At 41.3% G+C, this 18,929-nt stretch overlaps 1 protein-coding gene across 2 annotated transcripts in view; it reads right to left on the reverse strand.

Moving 5' to 3' along the window:
• The window catches only part of PDE8A (phosphodiesterase 8A), a 152,004-nt gene that overhangs the window by 98,830 nt on the left and 34,245 nt on the right, over window positions 1–18,929 (reverse strand). The window lies entirely within an intron of this gene.

The following is an 18,929-nucleotide window of genomic DNA, read 5'->3' on the forward strand; positions in this document are numbered from 1 at the left end:
ATCAAGGTGGAGGCAGGCTGATTCATTCCAGAGGCTCTGAGGGAGAAAGCAGCTCTCCTAGCTGCTTCACACTCTCTCCTAGCTCCTGATGGTTGCCAGAAATCTCCGGCAGTCCTTGGCTTGCAGCTGCATCACCCCAAATTCTGCCTGTAGTCACATGGACTTCTTAGAAGGATGCTCGTCATTGGATCAAGGGCCCAGCCTAATCCAGTATGACCTCATCCAAACGGATTCCATCTGCAAAGACTATTTCCAAATAAGGTCTCATTCTGAGGTTCCAAGAGACATTAATTTTGGGAGGACACTATTCAACCTGGTACACTCTTTAAGTCACACAAACAGCTTTAATTAAGTCATTAAAATGATTAATCTACTTCATTTACATAGAGATCAAATTAGGCAAAACTATAGTAATGTTTGTGGGGGGTAGGGGGTGGCAGAGAGAACACAAGGAGGCCTTATAGGGTCCTGGAATGTTCTATTTTCCAGGATCTGTGTGCTGGTTACAAGAATTCATCAAGTTGTACACTTAGGATTTCTGCATTAACTTTCAAAAAGCGTTTACTTTAAAAAGAAAGCAATTTGTCCAATATCTTAACAGCACTTCAGTTTTCATCTGAAGACTTCTCTCCACCAGCAAGGGCTGGTTGCAGGGGCAGTATGCCTCTGGAGAAAGGGGGGTGGCTGCCTCTCTCTCCCTCACTTCTTCCCCCACCTGCTAGCTGCTGTTTGAGGCAGGGAGCGTAGGAAAGGGCCAGAGAGAAGTAAGTTCTCACTTGCCTGGTACCATTACATGATCTCTCACTGTTGGAGGCTGATGGATTTTTAAAGCTTTTCTCTTTCAGAACATTTTTGTGGGTTCTTTGGAGATTCTCCTTCTGTGTCCTTAGCCCTGCAACTGCTTTAGATGGGCAGTGCCTCTCTTCCAGCTGGTTTTCCCCAATCCTCCCTTATCTTCCACCCCAGTGCATACGGCACAGCCTTTACTGCAGGGGTCCCCTCAGCCTGGTCAGCTAACATCTTAGGCAGGAAGCCTTTGAGAATGACCCTGTATCAACATTCTACCTAGATCTGGCATCTGCCCAAAGCCAAGTTGTGCTCACAGCTCTGCTCTGAGTTGCTTAGTGGGAGGGAGGTTGGTATATTCATGTTCAAGTCCACTGTGCTTTCAGGTGAAGTGGCTCTGTGTGGATGACATGAGCCCTTTGTCTTCTAATGTCTGGGGTGCTTCCTGTCTGAGCCTCCATTTTACTTACAGGCAATTTTGAAGAAAGCATCCTCATTCACTGTTCAGATGTGTGTCAAGAGCAGGAGTCTCTGAATGGATACAGAATGAAGAGTCAATGGGAAGTAGGAGGAAGAAAAGGACTGCTGTGAAAAGCAGAGGAATCTGGGTGGCCACCAAGGTGAACAGGAGGTAGACCACGAGGAAAGTAACAGATCTTCCGATCTTCTTGCAAGTTGGCAGGGCTGATATTCCTCCTGCATTGCACGTTTGTTGTTCAATCCAGCACCCTCAGCCAGTTCTATGAACTCTAGTACTAAGTAGTCTACTAGGCCTACTTTCAGCATTGTTGAGTTTTCAACCTTGGAGAGTCAAGTTGAAGATTTGGGAGGGTGGTATTAAAGACTGCTAAATGCCATTTAAACTAGAATCCTCATGTACACTGCCATCTGTTATATACACACATTAATTTTTATGAAACCATGGATTAAATAGTAAATAAGGCTTTCTTCTGTTGGTGAAACAAAGAATGCCACTGCACACACATGAAAGGACGAAATATTTTAACACTTCAGGATGAGAGCCTGTTTATATTTCAGGAGCTTCCAAAAACAAAATATCATATTTTCCTGGTCCTCAGTGATAGCTCTTTTTTTTTTTTAACTTTTTTTTTTTTTTTAAGGTTTTATCTGTGAGAGAGTATACACAAGCAGGGGGAGGGGCAGAGGGAGAAAGAAAGAATCTCCAGCTTACTCAGCATTAAGTGTGGACCCCCAACACCATGACAGAAGCTGAAAGCAAGAGTCAGATGCTCAACCAGCTGAGCCATGAGCCATCCAGGCACCCCAGCCCAGTAAGTTGTAAGGACTTCACCACAAAAAAAAAAAAAAAAAAAAGAACTTCACCAAAACCTCCCACATAGTATTCAAGTTAAGTAACAATGTAGCCTTTTCTTTTTTAAAATTTCACTCATCTATTAGTTTGGGATTTTTAATTTCTTCAAAGGAAGGAAGATAATCACCTTAAACCAACACTTCATTGTAGCTGGCTGAGTGGAAACAAATAGTATAAAGTGAATAACCAGAAGTGAGATAGTATTTCTGTGACTTCAATGCTCTTGAACAGTAAGTTGCCTCTTCTGTTATAGGGACCTGTATTAGTGGAATAAGTGGTTTGACTTCCTGATGACCAAGATTCTGGATGCCATCTTGTGACCTCCAATTCCAATTTATATTTATTGATAGAACAGATATTGACCTTAGTTCTATCAATTATTTTTGTTGCCTTTTTTAAGATTCATTCATTCATTCATTCATTCATGAGAGACACAGGGAGGGAGAGAGAGAGAGAGAGAGAGAGAGGCAGAGACATAGGCAGAGGGAGAAGCAGGCTCCATAAAGGGAGCCTGACGTGGGACTCGATCCCGGGTCTCCAGGATCACGCCCGGGCTGAAGGCGGCGCTAAATGGCTAAGGCACCGGGGCTGCCCTGTTGCTCTTTTAAACGACTGTTTTCTTTTGGTGTATTCTGATATTTAAGATGGTTTATATTTTTATCTAGTGGTTACTTTTATTAATATTTATAAACCTTTCCTTTGGTAATTTCTACTTAATCCCCTATAAAGAATGATGGAATTAAGGTATTTTCTTCTCCCACACCATCCCTCCACAACACTAGTTTAGCCCATTATATCCTCTTTTCCTGTCTAGCTTTGTACTCCTAAATATACTTACACCTCTATTAGCTTATCTGTTAGTTCTAAATGATGCTCTTTGAATCCTAGCTATTAAAGATAAGGGAAGAATATTTTTACTTACCACCCAAATCTAGCTGGTTAGATAATTTCCCACTGTCAGGTTACATAACCTTTACATTCTGTTCTATTGCACTACTCTTCATATTTGTTTTAATAACCTACAATTAAACAGACTCTGTGCTCATCACCAGTTCTTTTGCTGTAGTTTCTCTAGTGATCTTTTGAGGGACTGAAGTTTATTTTTGACTAGATTCCTCAGGAAGGATTCGTGGGAACAATCTTCTCAATATCTTCTGTTAAAAAACTCTTTTTTTTAAAACAATTTTGCTGAATATAAAATCCCTGGATCATGCTCACTCTTCTGAAGGATTCTGTCAGTGTTCCCTCGTGTTGATGAGGAGATGAAGCAGCCACAATCTCCCCCTCTCACAAGTGAGTTGATCTTTCGGCCTAGCTGCCCAAATAATTCTTTACATTTGCAGCCCCAAACTTCACATTTCTGGGCACCCGAGTGGCTCAGTTGGTTAAGCGGCCTACTCCTAATTTCAGCTCAGTTCATGATCTCAGGGTCCTGAGATAAAGCTGCCCCACTCCCCCAGTCACCCTGCTCAGTAGGGAGTCTATTTGAAATTCTCTCTCTCTCTCTCCTTCTGCCTCTCCCCAACCCCCCCCCCCCCAACACTCTCTCTAAAATAAATAAACCTTTTAAAAATCAGCAGCAAGGGGCGCCTGGGTGGCTCAGTCAGTTAAGCGTCTGCCCTCAGCTCAGGTCATGATCCTAGGGTCCTGGGATCGAGCCCCTGCGTCATCAGGTTCCCTGCTCAGTGGGAAGTCTGCCTCTCCCTCTCCCTCTGCCCCTCCCCCAACTTAAGCCTGGGCTCAAATTAAAAAAAAATATCAACAACAAAAAAAGCCCTTCACATTTCTGTTCCCTGCCTCAGGCAATTTTTGTACCCTTCATTTGCATCTGCCATTCACTCTCTAACTCTTCCTCACCATTTCTATTTCATTTAGCTCACTTACTCCATTCCTGTTTTCTATACTGCTGTTTTACATCACTTTCAACATTGCCTCCCTGTCTTTGATGGTTTTCTTCTTCTTTTCCTTCACTGTCTTTCCTGGACTCAAGTTTCTTTTCCTATTGGCTTGTCAGTTCTTCCCTGAGCTTCTGTATTTCTTTTTTTGTGCTCTAGTTCTTTATATAGGTGGATGGACGTTTTTTCAATTTGTGAAATATTCAGTCATAATTTTCATTTGTTCTGTGTTTTTCTAGTGAGTGTTATTCACCATTTTTTTTTCATGTTTCCTTTATCATTTTTTCTTGTAATTATGTTTGACTAGGCCCTAAACTGGTCCATTCTTTGATCACTCATTCATTCTTGAAGGCAGTTTTTCCTAGACCAGTTACTTGAAGATTCATCTGGAAGGATGGCTGGAGCCATATTCAGGGGAATAGGAGACTGCTTTCTTTTTCTGGCAAGACTGTATATATGTGCATATAAGGTGTGGGAAGGTGTTCTTTAGCTTCTCTCTGTCCCTAACCAAAAGGGACAGGCAGCTGCAGGGCCTTAGCACTCTCCTTCCCACCATCACAGATCAGGCTGCTCCCTACATACGTTACTTGTGTAAATCCTCATTCAATCTCCAACCTCCTCTGTACCTTAAAATCAAACTGGATCTGGTACAGTTTCTGCCACCAGCCTGTGTACACCTTTCCATTCAAACAAAACATTTTGGCTTTGAAACCATGGTGTATTTCTCATCTTGGAAAACGTTATTTGCTACACGCTGTTTTTTTATTTTTATTTTTTCCTTTTCCTCAGATCTATGGCTGTGTCTTCTGTCCACTTCCTCTTGCACTCCTGGTCAATCTTTCAAAGGCTCTTTCCATTCTTTTTCTAGCTTGGGGTACCACACATCTAATTTCTTCAAAGACAGTGTCTTTATTTCTGTTTCTTCTTCTCCTAGTTTCCAGGGATGATTCCAGGAAAGGACAGAGAAAGGAGGACTTTTAGCATGTTCAAATCTTAAGTTCTACTTTTTTTCCCTCCAAAAAGAAAATAGCTTTATAATTTCTTTGATTATAAAGTAACACATGGCACTCCAAAATCCAGACAATACAGAAAGGGTGCAGAGAAAAAATAAAATAAAAAGGTTTTACCTGAAATCTCATCAGTCTAAAAAAAATCCCTGTTAACATAGATACACATATCCTGATACATATAAATCTACCTTATCCTGTGCTTCCCCACCCCCACTTAAAACTGAGTATTTTCTTGGAAATACAGATCTAAAATATAATTTTAATAGCGACATTATATTCACAATGAACTTCCTTTTAACTAAGAGTATCATGAGGCACTGTAGTGTTTAAACTTTAAAATAAACAATCCCATAAATCAGAAGTCATGCCCCCTCAAGATCAAATTTTCCACATTTTAAAATGTTTCCTTGTAAATCAGAGAAAATGAGGGGTTTATTCCACAGGCCTTTAGAAATAAAAAAAGCAGGCCTAGGTCTGTAAAAACTAGGTAACTAAGGGTTCTCTTGAAAAGTTACGTTTTCCATGACCTTTGTTCCCTGTATAATAAATACACTGTATTTTCCTGGTTTCTCATTTACAAGACAGAGAAAATCCAAACAAGTCTTATACCAAGGACGAACAATCTCTACAGGTTATTAAATCAGGAAGACAGTGAGGAAAATTACAGACTGCCCCTCTTATAACTAGAGGTGAGCTTGTACTAGGGCATCAAACAAGGGATCATGTGCAAATTGCCTGCAGTATATGAGTTTTCACTAAACTGTCTTTTCTAATCCATTTCCTTAATTAATAGAGACTTAGAACTACACAAACACTGAAACTCAAAGCTGGTTGTAGCTGTGAAGATAGAAAACATTCTGTTCTTTCTCTCAGCAGACATAGAAACAACTTTTTCAATGAAATATCCCCTACACAAATGAGCAAACCTCCAGATGGCTATGTACTGGCATGTGCCACGGAACAGGCTATAAGTGAATGTTATTCACAAAAACATTCCAACAAATGTTTGAATATAGCCCTTAAGTTAGATATGCCCCTAATAAAACTGGCTTAACAATGGATTCAATAAGCAGTCAGGCACGAGAAGAAGTGCACAAGAGAAGGCCAGAAACCAGTGATTTATTCATAGTAATCAAGCCATTACCAACAACAGTAGCATGTAGCATTTGGATGTTTCCTATGTACTAAAAGAGCATCTAAACTTTTCATCAATCCTATAAAGTAGGAACTGTTATCATTCATAATTGGGAAACAGCAGCTCAGCAAGGTTAACCTACTGGTCAGTGACATCACTAGGAAGTGAGGGTGTGGGTATCTAGACCCCTAAGGCCCATGCTTGTCTCTGCACTATACTTCCTCATATGCTTAACAGCTATGGAAACTCAGAAAAAGGGACAGTGATTTTGACCAAGACAGGCAGAAAGGCAGGAATCAGGGTGGGTCTGGAAAGGCAGGCAGGACTTGGACAAGTGGAGACGCACAGAAAGGTCTGTGTGAGCAGAAGCAACAGAAGAGGAAGGCTAACGCAGAATCTCAGACAGCCACATGGATGGGGCTAATTATAACCCTCTTCTCATCCATCTGGCAAGACTGTGTTACAGAAACTGGAAGACAAGATACGTGAGATACAAAGATAGAAGTCTAGCCCCAGCTCTGCCTCTCAATATACGGCCTTTGGGGAGACACTTCACACTGAGCCTCATTATAGTCTCCAGGTAAGAACTGTAATGCACTATCATGTTCAGGTGTAGGTAATAATATGTTATCATTTTATAATCTTCTAATATACATAGATTTCCTTTTGCAAGGAAGACATGAGGTAGCTATCCAATTGGCAGGTATGGATATGAAATTGTCATCCATTCCTTCACTTCAACAAATATTTAAGGGGTACTTTTTAGGCACTAAATGTATACCAAATGCTGAAGTTCTAGAAATAAAAATATGGATCCTATCTCCCAGATGCTAAATATAGAAGGATAGAAAAATATAAACAAATAATTACAACACTTTGTGAATGTTTAACAACAAATGCTTGTACAGAGTGTGAGTGCGAAGTGACTGATTAACTCCACCTGGCAGGTGTGGGGGTGGTCACCAGTTTTCAGAAGAGGGACACCTGCTGAAACGAGTCTGGAAGGAAATGCAGGGCTGTGCCAGGTAAGAAGGGGGCAAGGGGCATTCAGGAACACTCAATGGGTAAGTGGGATTGAGATGGAAGATTCCATAGCAGAGGAGGCAGCAGAGGGACTAAGATCAGATGGCAGAGGCCTGAGCAACCAGCAGCGCTGCAGTTAGGTGAGCACCCGTGCCCGGGTACAACTACCAGGTGAAAACCGTAAATGGATTCCACAGGCAGATCTGATCAGGGCCAGCACCGGAGTGGGTGGCTCTGGCCACAGAAGGAACCCAGGCTGGCTCGGGGACATGGTGGCCAGGAAGGATACTGCGAGGCCCCTGGGCCAGACACCACGAGGCCCTGAAGATCATCCACAGGATGACAGGCCTCAGGTGGAGTCCACACAGCCATCCTCAGCCAACTCTAGGCCACCAGGTGAGAGGAGAGAAGAAAAGGTGGTGAGGACTCCAAGGAGCAGAATGAAAGCTGGTCCTCGGAGGTCACAGGGGCACGAGCTCAGAGGGAGAGGGAACTATACCAGTGCCAGCCTGCAGGCTGAGTTCTCCACAGCTTCGTCCTTCTCCACCTCTACCCTGGCAGCAGCAGGGCTGGGGGAGGGTGGGGACACAGCCCTGTGTGAGGGGGACACGGCATGCAGACCCCCAGCCCTGGGACCCCAGGGGACACAGCTGGGGTGGGGGGCTTAGGGCAAACCTCTTCCTCCCCTAGACCACCTCGAGTGAGACACTGAGGCCAGGGCTGCTGCCTTGCATGTGAAGGCAACAGGTGGCTGACCCAGGGCTTCGGACTTGGTCACCTGGTACCCCTCTCCTCCAGACCTGTGTGGGAAAAGCAGATTCCAGCTGTGGAGGCTGTTGGCTGCAGCTGGAAGGCCATACCTGACACAGCCCAGCACTCAGGGATGCACTAAGACGGCCTGTGCAGCTTCAAAGAAAGGCCCTGGGCTCGGGACTGGCAGGGATCCTGTGAAGCCGAGTCTGGCAAGAGAAAAATGTTTCTATCACCAATTTTACAGACTGTTTTACCATTGTACCTTCTCATAATTTTATTCAGCATCACCAGAACAATTCGAGTGGAGGAAAAAAAGAAATAAATGGAAATAAAATGCTGTATATTTGGGAGAAGATGAAGGATAGAAGCCAAAAAGTAAAGAATAAGTACAGAAAAGAACCTTTGGTTAAAAAAAAAAAAAAATTCTCCCTGCTAATTTGTGAATGATGCTCCAAAGTTTAAAGAAATTAAAAAAAAAAAAAAAAAGAAAAAAAGATCCATGAGGCCAGAATAGCTCTGATGGAGTCTGAAGCAAATACATTATAGAAGAAGGGAAAGACAGTAAAAATAGGAAATGTCAGTTTCTGACTATAGCCAACATTAATTTGAGAAAATAACTTTTAATGGAAACTTGGGTCATTAAAAAATTCTGGCTGGAGGGGATCCTACTACCTATGGTTAAAATAAGAAAAGTGACAAAATATGTCAGTTATTATTAACAAAAAATTTCAAGGCTGGGCTGCCTAAACGAATTGCCAAAATTATATGCTCTCCAGAGACTTCTGCATGGTCGTCAGTTTGATGAGTATTTTTTTTTTTTATTCCTTACATCCCTCTCCTCAAAGACTACTTTTTGCCATCATCAGTCCTTTTTTGTGGACTAAATTTAATTCTGTATTTACAAGTCCTAAGGATGTGCACTGAAATAAGCCGCATGCAAAAGAAGATTAAAAATAAGATTGTGCTTAATGCTCTCACGATAACTACAGTTGATTGAAAAGGACGAAGCAAATCCCCAAGACAGTAGAAGGGAAGCCTCTGCTGTGCTGGCAGGTATAAGGGAGGATCAGGTAGGAGATGGGATCTGAGATGGGCTTTGAAAGGCAGAGGCAGGATTTTAAGGCAAAGAGACTAAAAGGAGGTCACAACCCAAATAAATAACACAATTAAAAGCAAACAAGGAATGAGTTTTTACCCTGTCACACTGTCAAATAGTAGGAACACATAACACTTCCGGGAGTAGTATAAACTAGTACATTTGTAAAGGACAATCTAGCAGGCCAGATACAATTTTTTAAACATTCACGTTCTTTGATTCAGCAGTTCAATTTACATGTACATCTAAAGAAAAATCATGCTATTTTGTACCACTTGCATATATTACATACTCAAAAAAATATCATTAACTTAGGAACAATATAAGAATTCTCACGTTGTGGGAATAAGAAGATTTAGTTGTATGGATGTTCACCACAACATTATTTATAACAGACAAATGTCAGCAAGTGGTTAAGTATTACCCCCATAAAATGTAATAGTATGAAGTGTTTCCAGTAGTGCAGTATGGTAATTGACATGGAATGTCAATCTTAAAAGCAGATTTCAGAAAAATGTACTTTATGTAAAAGCCCACCATTTGTTGTTGTTGTTTAATGTATAGATATATCCTCAGAAAAATGACAGGAAAGATCAAACAAAAATCAGTGATTTCCTCTAAGCGTAAAATAGATAATTTTTATTTTACTTTTGCTTGTGTTTTCTAGAGTGAACATGTATAATTTTCACATTAAGAAATAAAAACAGGGAATTATGTAAATTTTCTGAGATATGTGAGTAAAACTTCAGTCTTTTTATGACACTATTCCACAAAAGGTGCTGTGGGATACAATGTTTTATAAGATGACAGTGAATGCCACTGCTTAGTCATCTCTACACATTTCTTTGAAAGGGCAGAAATAACTACAGGGAGGAAAGAGAAGAGGGCAGATCATTTTAGCAAACCCCAATCTCAATTTTTCATTTTGGTTTCAATACTGATGTGGGACACCTCTCCTCAGATTGTTTTACTTCAAACACCACCTTCCTCAGAGACGGCTAGCTTTCTCTCTGCTGTGGCTCATTCTTCAGCCTCCAGATCCTTAAATATTTCCTGATCATCTGCAAAGAGAAGTATGCTCTTTTCATTTCACATCTGTTTGCAACTTGTTAGGGAAACCGATAGGCAAAGATTAAACGGAAACCTGAGGGCATTCTGGCTGCCAGACCTGACCACTTCTGAAGCCTCTTCTGAAGTGTGGTAACTCCAATGGAACCTTGGGGGTGGGGGTGGGGGGTGTCTCTTGATGTGCAATGATAAAGCAGATCCAAAAAAGAGGCATTTTGTCCTTACAAGCAAATGACAATTCCTTAGGTTTTCATCTTTATAAGTGACTAAGAACCACATCATAATAACCTATTCATTGAAGTATTAAAAGATAAAATTTGGTGTTCATAAAGTTAGATGTTACTACATTTAAATAGTATTTTAAAAATACATTTTGTAGTCGCTAGTAAGAAAAAAAAAGTTACATCATGAACCAGAATATACATATATCCCAAACAAACCGAAATACAAGTTTGACATTCTTACTGCAAGAGCCACTGTTACTTTATATTCCATCTCATTTTAAAATAACTGATAGTGGGATGCCTGGGTGCTCAGCTGATTGAGCAACTGACTCTTGATTTCAGCTCAAATCATGATCTCAGGGTCATAGGATCAAGCCCCACCTGGAGCTCCATGCTCAGCGTGGGGTCAGCTTTAGATTCTCTCCCTCTGCCCCTCTCCCCTGCTCATGCATGCCCTCTCTCTCAAAATAAATAAATAAAATCTTTAACAATAACAAAAAAACAATAGCTTTGAAAATAAATACATAAAAATAAAATAACCAATAGTAGTTTTTAAGGCAGCCGCAGGTGTTTTGGACCTCCTTCCATTGAGAGGTGGGGATCTGGATCCCCTTCCTTTGAACCTGGACAGACTCATGGCTGCTTCAACCAAGTGAGAACACTCACTCCTCCAGACACTTGCTTCCCTGTAGGAACCCAGCAACCATGCTACGTGAAGTCCAAGCCTACGGGGACTTGGGTCAAAAGCCCCAGCTGATCCCACCAGCTTTGGAGGCACTGCAGGCCCAAGGACCAGATATGTGAGTGAAGCAGCCTCAGAATGAGTCTAATTCACAGCCACTGGAATCATCCCCTCCCATCTGAGGCCCCAGATATTACAGACCAGAGGCAAGCCACTCCCTACCAGACCCTGTCCAAATTCCTGGGCCAGAATCCAGGAGAATAAAATGTCTCTAGTTTAATGCCACTAAGTTTGAGGTGGTCTATAACACAGCAGTAACAACTGGAATGACAATGCCAAACAGACATAACCTGCAAAACTGATGCCACGATCCATTAGTAGGGAGTTTGACAAACACTAGTTCAGAGGACAATTCAGTATGTGAAGCTTGGCATTCAACCCTGCAAAGTTCTCCCGGAGTCTGCATACTCAGGTTGTAACTGGGAATGGATGGGATGGGTTGCATAAGGTAATATAGGAAGTGGGGTTTGGACCCCATATGAATAAGCCAGCATCAAAAGGACTTGAGATTCATGGGGGCCAAACACTGAAGCACAGGAAGGTCATATTGTTTTGGTCTGAGTCTCAAGGTGATCCTAACCCCCTAAGGATGGTCCAATGTCCCTAACAATATGCCAAAACAGATACTTAAGGTCCCTATAAAACATTTTTGATCTAAAGGCCACTTATTTACATCTATCCACTTTCAACACTGTCAGGCCTATCTACAGTTTCAAGCTTTTCTGTTAATGGATAACTTTCATCTAAATATAAACTCAGATTAATCTGTTAAGGATTAGCAGATTCTTTAAAAAAAGGGGGGGGCAGGGAGAGTAAGAAGCATTTTTGGTGGAAGGAGAGTATCCAGCAGGGCTGGGCCAGAGAACTTTAATTGATTAAATGGGCTCTTGGTTTCTTTCTTTAAATGTCACTAGTTAGGTTAATATTATAGTACTGGTCCCGGGGGAAAAAAAACCCAGGAAATTCACAAGGACAGGACTTCCAGGAAGGGCAGCCTGGGAGTGGGAGCATTAAGGAAACTTCCCAAAAGGAAGAGAAGCTCTCTGAGCAAGTGTTCCTCATGCAAGGAGCTCATCTCATGGACCTCGCCTCAAGGGAATACCCCTTGAAAGGAAAGGTCCAGATCAGAGAGGAAATGGGAATGGGGCCTTGGGGAACTCTCAAGTCAGAATTCAGTTGACTTCAAGCACTTATGGCCTTGGGATATGAAAAGCATATTTCTATTATATTCTCAGTGCCCACAAAAGCAAAAACAAATACCTCTAAGCTTGAGATGGTGGAAGAAGAGATCAAGCAGAAAGAACTAGAAGCCACTCAAAGACTCTAGACTAACTTACTTATGCAGTGTCTCCCCCTAACAGAAAATGTTTCACTATTACTCCAAATAAACCTGGTTCCATTTTTTTTGTTTTGTTTTTAACCTGGATGTGTTATTCTTCATTGCATTCTTTAATGTGTAATGCATGCAAGTCATTAAAAGTTTCTTTTTTTTTAAAACTTTTTTTTTTAATTTTTATTTATTTATGATAGTCACAGAGAGAGAGAGGCAGAGACACAGGCAGAGGGAGAAGCAGGCTCCATGCACCGGAAGCCCGATGTGGGATTCAATCCCGGGTCTCCAGGATCGCGCCCTGGGCCAAAGGCAGGCGCCAAACCGCTGCGCCACCCAGGGATCCCTCATTAAAAGTTTCTGAAAAACTGTGTTTAGGCAATTCATGACTAAAGTCACTGTTCAAAAAACCAACTAACAATCACCACAGCAGCTGCAGCCCCATCAGCACACTGAAGCCAGGAAGCACCAGTATAAGACCTACCAGAAGCAGAGAAGTGAGCCTGGGTCCCAACTGTTGCCTGGTATGTAGGTACTCAGTAAGAATCAACAGAAGAATGAAATGCATGGACAAACAGGCTGAGAAATTCTTGGCACCTGGAGAAAACTGAATATGAACAAGTTTATTTTTACCTCTTCTACCACTTGTACAGAAAAGCAAAAGGGAAATTAACAAAACAAAAACAAGCCTAAGCAGAATGAACAGATGGACTGTGGCCTACATAGAAATTAGTCGGTCACTATGAAACAATTCTGTTCATCTGCAGGGAATCTGGAGAAGGCCAAACTAAGGAAGGTCTGGGAGACTTAACAAAAAGATTCAAGATGAGCTGACAAAGGAAAGTCAACCATTAGGGAGAGAAATAACAAACCAGACCAAATTCACTTACTAAGTGGCAATTTCATAAAGGCTGCCATACCTGGTTTACTCATCTTTCATTCTGTAGGCATTTAAGTGCTCCTGTGTGCTCAGAAGACTTCTGTTAAGCAAGAAACTTCTGAACTGCATAGGAAGTTCACCCAAATATATGCCAGGCATTGTGCCAGGGTTGCAAGGATACAGTCTCTATCTCCACTGAGGAGGTCATAGTCTAGAGGAGAGAACAAGAAGCAGACAATGGCAGTATAACATGCTACCTAAGTTAGAGGTAAGCTCAGCATTCAAGAAAGATTCCTGAAGGGCTAGCAGGAGTTAGCCAGGCAGGGAATGGGGCTACAGGAAGAAGAAATAACCAGCAAAGATCTGATGACCAACCTTTGTTTGGAAAGCTGAGCAGATGCCTCTCTCCACTAGCTTCAAGGCATTTTTGGAGGCTTGCAGACAGCCAGTTCCAGCATACTTCCATATCCAGCCATCCTGATCTCTTGGCAGACAAAATGCCATGCTGCTATTATGCTTCGTTCCTGATCACCTCCACCTCCTTCTCTGAATACTCCAGCACCTCCCTGAACACCTGGAACACGGTCATCTCCTCTCCACCACCGCCCTACCATCAACCTGTGGTCAACACTCGTGTAAATGACCCATCCAGCAACTTCCACAGGTTCTGTCACAACCCGGTGATTTTCACCTCCACCTTACTCCGTTCCAGCCCCTCAGCAGCCAAAACTGTCCCATGATAGAAATGTTCAACTCCAATATCCTGCTCTCTGACCAATATGCCCATCCTGCTAGTTCAGTGGGACCTTTACTCCTCTTCTTAGAACTCTGACTTCCAATTCGTTCACTATTGTACTTTCTTCTCAATTTACCACCTCTCCCATCCTGCATAAACTACCTCTCCTGACAAACTGCTACCCTCTCATTCCATCTTCTGCTCTCCCACCTCCCTTTCTTTGCTAACACAATGTGGGGCAAATTATGTGCTCTATTCAACACAACTGTTCATTCCCTCTGCTTCTACACCTGGGATGCTGGGCACTACTGGAGAAAATCACACAGCTCTGTAGACTGAGACCACCAATCACGCATGGTCTCTGCCCCTAGCTGCTTAGAAAGCTTTCTATAGGCCCCAGGTAGCTCTTATCTCCCCCAGCAACTCTTTCCCTATCAATGATGTCTTCAAGGTTCGTGATCTCTCACTCTTAGAATATGACCTCACTTCTATTTCAAAAAGAAAAATAAGGCAACCTAGCAACAATTAACTCCTTAAAATTTATGCCTAGTCTTAACCTGCAAAAATGGTAGCATTCATTTTCTGCACACTTCTTTTCTTTCAATGTCTTCCTAAAAGAAATGTCCTTCCTCTTGCCCACAGCTAATCCTACCACCTAAGTCTACTTCAAGGATCCCAACAATAGTCTCCTCTGTCCTAATCGGTAATCTCTCCTCTATGGACTCTTACCCTTTAGCATGTAAACGTGCTCATTTATCTTCCGTTTAACAAAATGAACAGGGATCCCTGGGTGGCGCAGCGGTTTGGCGCCTGCCTTTGGCCCAGGGCGCGATCCTGGAGACCCAGGATCGAATCCCACATCGGGCTCCCGGTGCATGGAGCCTGCTTCTCCCTCTGCCTGTGTCTCTGAGCCTCTCTCTCTCTCTCCCTCTGTGACTATCATAAATAAATAAAAATAAAAAAAAAATTTAAAAAAAAAGAACAAATCTTCCCTGGACCCCATGAGATGGAAATCTATGACATGCTAGCATTTCACAGACCCTTTGAAAAAAGCAACCTCAGGTGGTTTGTTTTAGTTGATACGCTATGATCTGTGCCACAAACATCACGCAAAACCACTCCCAATACCCAGGTGTTGCTGCTAGGCTGTGGAATACTGCTGGAGCTGAGAGGACAGCAGACACTCAGAGGCAGCCTGGTGCCCAAACCACAGAAGGGGTGAGACCTGGACCCAACCGGGTCTTCTCTAAGGAGAAATATGAACCACCTACACATGTGTTTGGACTGATGTTAGAGCACAGCTGCTCTATGCCATAACCCCACTGTGTATCTCCATTAAAAGACCCGAGGCTGACTGCAAGTTGCTAAACAACAAACTAGCACGTCAAAACATGTTAGCCAGGATTTAAAACTCACCATTTGGTAACCATCATGGTAATAACATTTCAGGCAAAAATCATCAATGGATGATAAAACTAGTTGGTGAAAGTTTAATGAGAAAAAGTCTATTTACATAGCCTCAAAATATCTGCCTGCAAGATACTCTTTGATTTCAGAGGGAAAAATAGTGAGGAAACCCACAAGACACCATCTTAAACAAGGAATACCAGTGAACAGCACCAGGAATAGAAAAAGGGACACAATGTGTCTTCTAATATGCACTGAGAAGGCTCCAACATCACGTCTATGGTATTCCTGCCAAAAATGCATGATCTGAATCTATCATGGGGAAACAGCAGACAAACCTAAAATAAGGAAAATTCTACAAATAACTGGCCTGTATTCTTCCAAAAATGTCTAGATCCCAATAGATCAACATCAAGGGATGTTCTCTGATGAAAAACTAAAGAGACAAGACAACTACATGTGTGATCATGGATTGGATCCTATAATAAAAAATAAGTTTTCTTGGGCCACCTGGATGGTGCAGTTGGTTGGGCTTCCAACTCTTGTTTTGGCTCAGGTCCTGATCTCAGTGTTCTGGGATGGAGCCCCGTGTCAGGCTCCACGCTCAGCAAAGAGTCTGCTTAGGATTCTCTTTCCCTCTCCCTCTGTCCCTTCCATTCATGCTCTCTTTCTTTTTCTCAAATGGGTAGGTAAATCTTTAAAAAATAATAATTTTTCTTTTGTTATAATAAAGAAAATTTGTGGAACAACGGATGAAATTTGGAACAATTGTGGAACAATTTGGTGAAATTTGAAATTATGGAATAGGTAACAGTATTGTATCAATATTTAATTTCATGATTTTGATATTAGTATTGATTATAGAATATGTCTTCATTTTGAGGAAATACATATGGAAGTACTCAAGAGTAAAGGGACATCATGCCTGCAACTTAGTTTCAAATGATCCCAAAAATAATTATAATGTGGATAGAGAATAAATGATAACAGCTCACAGTAAAATGTGAACATTTGGGCAATCTGTGTGAGGACTATCAGGAATTCTTTGCACTACATTTTTTCCAACTTTTCTGTAAGTTTGAAATTATTTCAAAATTTAAAAATAGTATTCTGTTTAAGCCGACAATTGTGAGAAGTACAAGGAGAAAGTGGCTAAAACCATAGCGGTGGTGTAGGACTTCAAAATGCCACTCTCAAAAAAAAAAAAAAAAGCCACTCTCCTTCTTTGGCAGACTGAGCACATACAAAACATATAGGATTTAGAAGATTAATAAGCTTAATTTAACTGACATACTTAGAACTTTGTACCTGTGAGAGAATAGGTACTATTTGCAAATGACTATGGACACTTAAATAAAGAGGTAATAATGAGCCTCCTTCTTGGACTCATTCCTGACTTTAATGGTGGCTCCATTTCTGGTGTGAATCACCACATCACCTGTAGAGTGCCAGGAGAAAGGGGCTGAGAGAATCCCAGCCCCCAGGACTCTAAAGAACCTCCCACACCAAGCCCTCCAAAGACCCAAGAGCTTTTAAAAAAATGTATTATGAAAGTTTAAAAACATACACAAAAATAAAGACTATAAAGAACCTCCAAATGCTATCCCTTTTTTGCTATAAATTTTTTGGGGGTTGTTTGTTTTTACTTCTGAATGGTTTACTTGCCAAATAGCTGGAAAGAATTACTGGTTTAAGAAAAAAAAATCAATATAACTTTTACTGTATCTTTAAAATATCACAAATAATGAGGATTAGGGAGGGCATTTGTGAGGAACATGGGGTGTCATATGTAAATGCTGAATCTAAATTCTACAGCTCAAACTAACATTATACTGTATGTAAACTAACTGGAATTCAAATAAAAACTTGGGAAGAAAATAAAGCAGAAAAAAAAGGAGGCATTTGGAAATTTTATGCTTTATCTGCCATTTTAAACCTATATTATTAAAATATATGTATAGTGAAAAAATCTTTTTAATAAATAAATATCACAACTAAGTTTGAAAAATCATCTGGCATCTTACTGTTTCTATAGAGGGACAACTTAGATCTTGTTCATCAGCCTGCTAAACTTTTAGCTTCTTTTTCAGAAACATCATCCAAAAAATGTTCTGATATCCTTGTTGTTAACTGTTGTGGCTTGCTGAATCAAAGCAACTGAGTTTGATACATGTTCAATGTCATTTCCTTCAAGAATCTTCCCAGGCTTGAGATATTTAATGAAAAAGCAACACCTGCCTCATCCAAACCCTGTAGATGTATTTTTTCACTTGAGAGATTTCTAATTTCAACAAGAGAATCATTCTCCTAACACTGTTGATGGGGAAGTGAGCCTACATGGAGCTCATCTTGGAACAGAAGCCCAGCGTAACGCCCTTGATCATGCTCTGGACATGACTACAGGCAGAAAAGAAATGGCTCTGGTTCACTCTATTTCCCCACCATCTGTCAACTCAGAGCCTCTTCTTTCCAAGAAGACAGTTCTAAACTGAAGTGACTGAAGCTCCTTCGCAGGCTTCCTCTGGGGCCCTTCACAATAATAGTGTCCCTTCAATACGATGTTGACATTTTCTGGAATGTTGACAGGCTGACTGCTGAGAATGGTCCTCATTCTTTCTCACGGTAGATGTGGCAAAGAGAGTGCCATGGTATTTTAAAGCAACTCTCTAATATTTTCACCCTGAAATACTTCTGTGTATAGACTTTTCTTCCCAACCACAATTCCACTACAAACAACAAAATAAAAAATAATCCCTTAATATCCTCTGTTCCTCGTGCAAATTTCCTTGACACAAGAACTCTGAATTCCCAAGTTCCTCACACAGGAACCTTCATCCCAGCATGGTAGACCCACAGCAAACACGCTGCCTGTGGAGGTCAATCTCTTTAGACAAGGAAGCTGGAGCTTTGAGCACCCATACACAAAGAACTATGCTGCTAGGAAACTCTGAAAAAGGACAAATTTCTACATGAAGCCAAAAGATGAAAATCCTTTTTTTTTTTTTTTATTTTAAAAAAGATTTGAGAGAGAATGAGTACGGAGAGGGATAAATGGAGAAGCAGACTCCTCGCTGAGCAGGAGTCTGACATGGGACTAGATCCCAGGACCCTGGGATCATGACCTGAGCTGAAGGCAGATGCTTAACAGACTGAGCCACCGAGGCACCTCAAACAATCTATTTTAAAAATGGAGAAAAAGAGTGTCTGGGTGGCTCAGTCAGTTAAGCATCTGTCTTTGGCTCAGACTGTGATCTCAAGGTCCTGGGATTGAGCCCCACGTCAGGCTCTTTGCTCAGTAGGGAGTCTGCTTCTCCCTTTCCCTCTCCCTCTCTGCTCTAACAAATAAGTAAAAAATATTTTTAAAAAAGAAAAAAGAAAAACGGAGAAAAATTGTGCCATTATAATAGGATCAAAGAATAAATACCCTTCATAAAGGGTATTTATATCCCAAAATAAAAATAATCAAAAAATATAAAGAATTGAGGGCGCCCAGGTGGCTCAGTAAATAAAT

The sequence above is a fragment of the Nyctereutes procyonoides genome, unplaced genomic scaffold, assembly GCF_905146905.1.
Source record: "Nyctereutes procyonoides isolate TBG_1078 unplaced genomic scaffold, NYPRO_anot_genome, whole genome shotgun sequence".
Lineage (NCBI taxonomy): Eukaryota > Metazoa > Chordata > Mammalia > Carnivora > Canidae > Nyctereutes > Nyctereutes procyonoides.